The following is a 7,714-nucleotide window of genomic DNA, read 5'->3' as shown; positions in this document are numbered from 1 at the left end:
CTCATTTATGATTTATTGTACCCATGATTTATTGTCTATTAATGTGCATTGTCCCTGACAAATAAACCAATAAAATAAAATAAAAAAATAAAAAATAAAAAAGCTAAGCAGTAGAGTGTGAAGCTATGGGGAGCCTGGCTAGCTACTTAACCAGTTGTTTATGTGCCTTGGTTTCGGACGGCCATTCATACTGTCCAGACTGATGCCCCCATGGGGACCCATAACATACAGGCCAATAATGTCGGGAGTCTGTTCACACATAAAAGCACTCATGTCATCTGCTGTACATGCTGCCAGACATGCATAAAAACCATGCCAATTGATAGGAAAGGATACTAGAGATAGGAGTCCACATTATACGATAAAAAAAATAAGAAGTAAATATTGGCCTCTGAAAAGAATGAAGTAGTGACAGGAAAAAAACAGCTGTGATAAAATCTTTCAATTTGATTTGTTCAGATTTTATTTAAAGGTAGACTGGAGATTTAAAAAACAAAACAAATCTAAAAGGCAAGCTGTTCTGGTAACAAGTCCAAGTGCATATGGGGATTTCAGAGACAGAGAGAGGCATCTGCAGGGGGTTGTGTCAGGGAATTAGTCCTGAGCGAATCCTCTCTCTGCCTCCATCATGTTATCAGGGATTCCATCTAACTCTCCCTACATCTCCCTTCTCTGCCACACACACACTCACACACACTCACACACACACACACACACACACACACACACACACACACACACACACACAGCCTGATAACAAGACCTGCTCCTACTAGGGAGGACAGGATGCCCCTGACTACAGGACCCCCCTGACTACAGGACCCCCCTGACTACAGGACCCCCCTGACTACAAGACCCCCCTGACTACAGGACGCCCCGAACTACAGGACCCCCCTGACTACAGGACCCCCCTGACTACAGGACCCCCCTGACTACAGGACGCCCCGAACTACAGGACCCCCCTGACTACAGGACCCCCCTGACTACAGGACCCCCCTGACTACAGGACCTCCCTGACTACAGGACCCCCCTGACTACAGGACCCCCCTGACTACAGGATGCCCCTGACTACTGCCCTCCCTCCCTCTCTCTCACACATATCTACCCCACCATGCTACTCTTTCCACCACGGATCTTTACCAGCACCCTTCCCTCTCCTGCAGATGAGGGAGGAGCAGGCTGGGTGAGCAGCACATGGACTAGAGAAACCAGACTGGGCAAACCTATCAATCCCCCCCCCCCCCAAACAATCAATCCCCCCCCCCCCCCCCCAAAAAAAAGAGCATAATCCATGAAAAGCAGCCCTTTCTCACGATAGAAGGCAAACAGCATTATCCACCTGACTAAGTGAGGATTCCAGCATTGTGATCCGTTACGGAATGCTTTTAATTATCCTCAGAAGGGGATTGGTAGCTGGAAGCACAGGCAGATGTGGCTGGATTGCTGTGAGTTTACTGCCTCCGGACGCGGGGCTAGTGGTGGCGGTGGCATTCTGAATGCCGTTCTGACTGGCTAGCAGTGGCAGTGGCGTTCTGATTGATGGCTCCTGCGCTAGCAGTGGCAGTGGCGTGCTGATTGGTGGTTCCTGTGCTAGCGGTGGCAGTGGCGTTCTGATTGGTGGTTCCTGCGCCAGGTCGTCTTCATTCACGTCCCAGCGCCAGCAGGCACCGTAATCCGGACCGTTCTCTAGCACCCCTGATTCTGCCGCATTGAGAATACACACATGTGCAAACACACACACATGCAGAGCAACATGGCTACCCGCTACTAAACTAACATACCCACACCATGGGGTGTGGCTCATTCCCACCACCCCCCCAAACACACACACACACATACATATTTAAAGCCTCCTCCAGCTGCACCTCTAGACGTGTTTGAGAACGCCATCCATATGGAAGACCCTAAACCCACAATAGCGGCTGTGAGTCGATCAGATGAGGCGACAGAAAAACACATGTGGGAAAGCCCAGGTAAACACATTTGGGAAAGCCCAGGTAAACACATGTGGGAAAGCCCAGGTAAACACATGTGGGAAAGCCCAGGTAAACACATTTGGGAAAGCCCAGGTAAACACATGTGGAAAAGCCCAGGTAAACATGTGGGAAAGCCCAGGTAAACACATGTGGGAAAGCCCAGGTAAACACATGTGGGAAAGCCCAGGGGCCTCATTTATCATTGAGGTACGCCTTCTTTTACACGGTCTTTTTCGCGAGTTCAGGCGTACGCCATTTGCCCCCCCCACATTGCGATTTATCAAGCCGTAAGGGCGAAAATTTAGTCGCCTTTCTCCGCGCTTTTGTAGGACACCTCTCCAGTTGGCGTACCGATTTACACGGTGTTCTACGCCCTTCTTGAACACAGGGGGAACTGGCGACGCAGGTGGTGCGTCGGTGAATTACTATGTTTGACGGAGAGAATAAGAGCGACAGTTCATGAACGCACAATCATGTAGGCTACTAGGCCAATTCAGCACAAACATATATCGCAATGCAAGATTAGACGTGTCCTCTAACCGGCTCATTCATGGGTCGATATGGATTTGTTCCCCAAACTGTACCTATGCGCTGTCCCAAACCCTTCCGCGCTATATGTCACACACTTAATGCAGGCACTCCATCAAACGGCAATAATTGACCAATTAGATTGTCATTAATATGTGATCATGTGGACCTGTTTGCTCTTTGGTAAGCATATAAATGACAGTCCTCCTGTGCGTAATGCGAGCCTAAATGAATCCGGCGCTACTCGATAGAACTCCAAAGAGGTGACGGCGATGGCGACTGCACCCACACAAGGGCACCATCATTGAATGAATAGCCTACGTCTATGTGAATCGCAAAAATGTGCACACTATAAATACCCAAATCATATGTGACGCCGACATGCTCATCACAAGTGTAGTGGCACGGTGGCCTGGCTCCACGCATGACTCATTCATCCTGGCGCACAGCAGGGTAGGGCTAGACTGGAGGCAGGCGCTGCGCGTGACGGCTGGCTTGGTGTGTGCATAGCCAAGATACATATTCTTTGTCTTTTTTACTTTAATCTTTATTAGCATTTTCCATCCATACAACGACAATACCATAAAACATAAAAACTTACAATAACAGCTTATGGGTACTTCCATCCATGCAGCTTTTTTTTCTTACTCAAATATGACAATTTTAATACTAGTGGTATCATCACACTTCCTTCTATAATCCATCCATTTTTCCCATCTCCCTTCAAACTTTCCTTCCTGCATCCTCAATGCATAAATAAATCTCATAAATCTCCTCCACAACACCCACCACTGCTCCTTGGTTGGGGGTTCCACCTTATACCAAGCCCTCATTATTGTCTTTTTACTAGCAACCAATAGTAATTTCACTAGGTATCTGTCCCCTCCTTGTACATCATTCTGTTATGTTTGCCAAGATGTATATTCAAAGCTGATAAGAATGAGAACCAGTCAAGACCCCACCACAAAATGAGGACCCAAGCCCTCAGCCCCCTCCCCGTCATGAGGTTTACCAGCGGGGCCAAAGGGCCCACACTGAGGTCATGCGCCAGCTATGAAGACACAAACAAGTAAGGTTCACATTTCTACCATTTTATTGTCTGTTGGTGGGTGACTGTGTGAGGTGTGTGAGTGCGTTTGTGAGTGAATGTGTGAGGTCCGTGAGTGTGGTAGTGAGTGACTGTGTGAGGTCCTTGAGTGTGGTAGTGAGTGACTGTGTGAGGTCCGTGAGTGTGGTAGTGAGTGACAGTGTGAGGTCCGTGACAGCATGTGTGAGGGAATGAAGTGCAGTGAGGATGTCCTGTTGGCTCTGGTGGTGTAGTGTGGTGACCTCCACCAACTGCTGCACAACTGCCCCACAACTGCCCCAATCCCTTCTGCCATTTCCCTCTGGGCCTCTAGGGTCATGAGCCTCCAGCACAGCATCTGATAGGAAGCCCAGCCCTCAGGGAACCTTGAGGCAGGGACGCTGGCAGCCGGAGGTGGAGGCGTGGGCGGTGGAGACGGAGACGGAGGCGCTGGAGATGGCACTGGAGGTGGAGGCCGGTGCGCTGGAGGTGGAGGCACTGGAGGTCGTGGCGCTGGATGTAGAGGCTGCAACCGGCGGGGGCACGACCGTCAGGTCAAGGACCACTGCAGACTCCCCCTCCTCTGAGTCCCACCCCACGTCAGAGTCTGGAGAAACAATTTCAGTCATTTTCTTTGAGTTTGTCTGTTAACTTGATTATGCATTAAACATTTCATTGTGTAGCCATATTCAATTGATATGTTTTTCTGTTGGCAGCCAAATAAATGCTTAAGTGTGATTTACCGGGTGATTTAGATGAGAGTCTACATTTCCCAGAGGGGAAAATGTTTCATGTGGTCTAACATTATGAAGTGGTCATCTGTGTTATCGTTCCCTGTTTTTGGTCCTAAATCAATCATAGCCTACCACAGAATGTGTGGAATGTTTGCTTTCCTCACACATAATACAGCATGTCCGTGTAGCCTACGCCACATACAGGATGCACGAACATACAGTAGGCTACCTAAACTAGGAGCAATCAGACAAATGTAGGCTCGTACAAATAGCTTACCTTCCGAAGATGATTTTCTTTCCTCGCGTGGACCTCACCAACAAGCACATGCACCTCCGTCTCCGAAAAGTTTCTCTTCTTTCCGCGTTTGTCTGTCGTAATGCTCCACGCTATATTATGTCGGTTCCTTCCGGGGTATCCCCGACACGCTGTCATAGTTTTGACCATATATGGTTGGATTTGGGCGTGGAGAGGGCGGAACACGGGGCGCGTGCGCGTACACTCCATTCTCCGCCCGTCTCGGATTTCTCGTGCAGAAAAGGGCATACGACCTTTTTGATAGATCCGAAAAGCGTGTAAATATTCTCGTCGTACGCTACATTGTGCATTTTCCGCGTTTTCGTCGTACGCCCTCTTTTACACCAGAATTTACACGCTCTTTGATAAATGAGGCCCCAGGTAAACACATGTGGGAAAGCCCAGGTAAACATGTGGGAAAGCCCAGGTAAACACATGTGGGAAAGCCCAGGTAAACACATGTGGGAAAGCCCAGGTAAACATGTGGGAAAGCCCAGGTAAACACATGTGGGAAAGCCCAGGTAAACATGTGGGAAAGCCCAGGTAAACACATGTGGGAAAGCCCAGGTAAACATGTGGGAAAGCCCAGGAATCCCAATTAGCCTTCACTACAGTCAGACCTTAAATCATGATTACATTTCACTCCCGTTGATAACGTTTGTTAAAAAAAGAAAGAAAAGAAGTTCCGTTCCAATAACAAGCAATTAATCGAGTAACCAAATCTTACTCGAGTAAATTCTTATTGGCAATTAATCGATAGTCTATTAATTCTGTCCCTTCCTGTTGCGCTCGATTCCCTGGCCCACCTGAGACCCCACTGGGAAAGAGGTAACCTGCGTACCTCAGAGCCACTGGACATTCTCCCAATGACACGCTCCGGAGGCCGCCCTGATTACTGATCCACACTGCCGACCCGCCATGTTTACACACGCTGACCCGGTCGCCTCGCGGGACAGGCGGCGTCATCCCGGCGGGTCGGTGTGAGGCGCAGCGTCCTGGTGGAACAGGCGCAAGGTCAGAGGCTCGCCGTCCTTCCCATTTCCACACTCCATTTCCTGTCCTGGGTGAAATGAAATATCTACAGTACCATCGCTATAACATCCCAGAACATCCCGTGCGCCTGATGCGATGGTGTGATTAGGATCTAGACGCCAGGCTGGCTCTAATCAAAGCCTGACACACACAAAGGGCCCATTTGACTCATCCAAGGTCTGATTTAACCACTTGCAATCAGGGTACGTGACATCCTGTACCCTCCAAACGCCCTTCCCGGGGACAAAACAACCGCCTGTAGCAACCAGAAGCTTATTTAAGATAAGAATGCCTCGGGCATTACCGGATTGAAGCATCTGGCGGCCATCTTGAATTGCGGGGAGCACAAACAAAGGAGAGCAGCCCCAGTGCTAATCGCCCGCTGTGATGGCGTCTGTTAGTGTCGGCACACGTCGGACGCATCGCAGCCCGGTCGCCACGGCAGGGCCGGGCCCGGCGCGCGGCGGGGGAGGAAGGAGGAAGTGAGGGAGAGGGAGACAGGATATAGATGGCCCCTCGCGGCGTTGTGATCAGCCAGTGAACAAAGCGTGTCAGAGGAGCGATAGAGGCCGTAAATCAGGAGGTGGGGGAACCTCGCAGGAATGGAGAGGAATCTGAGAGCAGGGATAGGACCATGTGTGTGTGTGTGTGTGTGTGTGTGTGTGTGTGTGTGTGTGTGTGTGTGTGTGTGTGTGAGTGTGTGTGAGTGAGTGAATGAGTGCGTGAGTGGGGATGTGGGGGGGGGGGGGCAGGTGGCACAGTATGAAATAGGGGTCTGCACAGAAGATGAAAGGCCTATCTAGCATTCCGAGTGATGAGAGGAGAGAGAGAGTGCGAGAGCAGGTGATGCGAGGGAGCTGTGGAGTACTGTAGCCTACAGCACCTCAGCGAGGCGACGGCAGCGGTCCTACATGAAAGACTATACGGTGTGCGCAGAGGCTAGATGGTGGGGGTGTGGTAGCCGATCCAGCACGGATGCACTACAAAGGCCTGGAGATGTGAGGGGGACGTCTACGGGCCGGACGTCAGGAGACGCACAGAGATAGATCATCAAACACACCGCCGCCTGAGGCACCCTCCCCCGTTAAAAGTAACCATCCCTTATCTACAGTTTCTCTACTCTGAACATGGAGAAAGCCAGAGCTTGAGGTGTAAATGAGCCTAGGTCTCTAAGGAGAGAGAGAGAGAGCATGAGGCTAGCAGTAGCACTGACCTCTCTCTCTCTCTCTCTCTCTCTCTCTCTCTCTGTGTGTGTGAGGAGAGGTGAGATATACAGGGTACGTCAAAACGCTATTTTCGGTAAGGAAGCCTCCCATCTCACCCACACATCAGAAAATAAACATATCTATAAATGAAGAAATGAAAGCAGACCCCAGACAGATGAAGGAGAACAGAACAACACATCATCGGGCGACAGACAGATTTATCTCCAAGCCCGGGAGGACCAGGCTACAATGGCAGATCTGAACACAAAAGCAGATTGTGCGAGCAGCGTTCGTCAGCTCTACGCTCGCCTGACAAAGGTTAATCTCCTTCCCCTGTGTGTGTATGAGCCAAACTTAAAAAACTGTCTGACACCTCGCCTCTCACCCTACTCGCTTTCCCTCCTGTTGAAAACAGAGAACTCTGGGTACTGTCTTCTGAAACATTGTTTCCAGGAAACAGGTACAAAGCAACTTAGCAAGAAGCGACAGGTGAGGGAGGAAGTGTAGTAAGAGAGTCCCACACAAACAGTGTCTGTAATCGTAGTAGTGTGAAACACAAGTGAATCCTGGGTGTTCGCCCTGGGCCAGAGGGGTGGCCCTGGTCGTGTCATCCTATTGTTGCGCCCAGCGTCATGCTCAGATGCAGATGCCCCCCCGAGACCGCCAGCCCCCCGAGACCTCCTAGATCCCCGTCCCATCCCCCCAGGGACCCCCGTGCTACCGGCTACATAAGCAGGGCCTTACAGCAGGGCCACAAAGGAGCTTGACCCTGGAATGACGCCAAAAGAAGGGAAAAAAGGAGGCAAGTCTTGGAGCATGATGTAGAAAATACAATTGTTTTGTCACCCGAGTACTCTCGATTTCTCTTCTCCCTTTTT

The 7,714-nt window shown here is 50.3% G+C and overlaps 1 protein-coding gene across 1 annotated transcript in view; it reads right to left on the bottom strand.

Annotated features, from left to right (window-relative positions):
- lrp8 (low density lipoprotein receptor-related protein 8, apolipoprotein e receptor) overlaps window positions 1–7,714 on the bottom strand; it is a gene marked incomplete at its 3' end in the record, with an annotated part of 194,081 nt that overhangs the window by 97,292 nt on the left and 89,075 nt on the right.

This window comes from Borostomias antarcticus (assembly GCF_949987555.1).
Source record: "Borostomias antarcticus genome assembly, chromosome: 3".
NCBI classification, from domain to species: Eukaryota; Metazoa; Chordata; class Actinopteri; order Stomiiformes; family Stomiidae; genus Borostomias; species Borostomias antarcticus.
The sequence above is the reverse complement of the archived record's forward strand: the minus strand, read 5'-3'. Positions and strand labels throughout refer to the sequence as shown.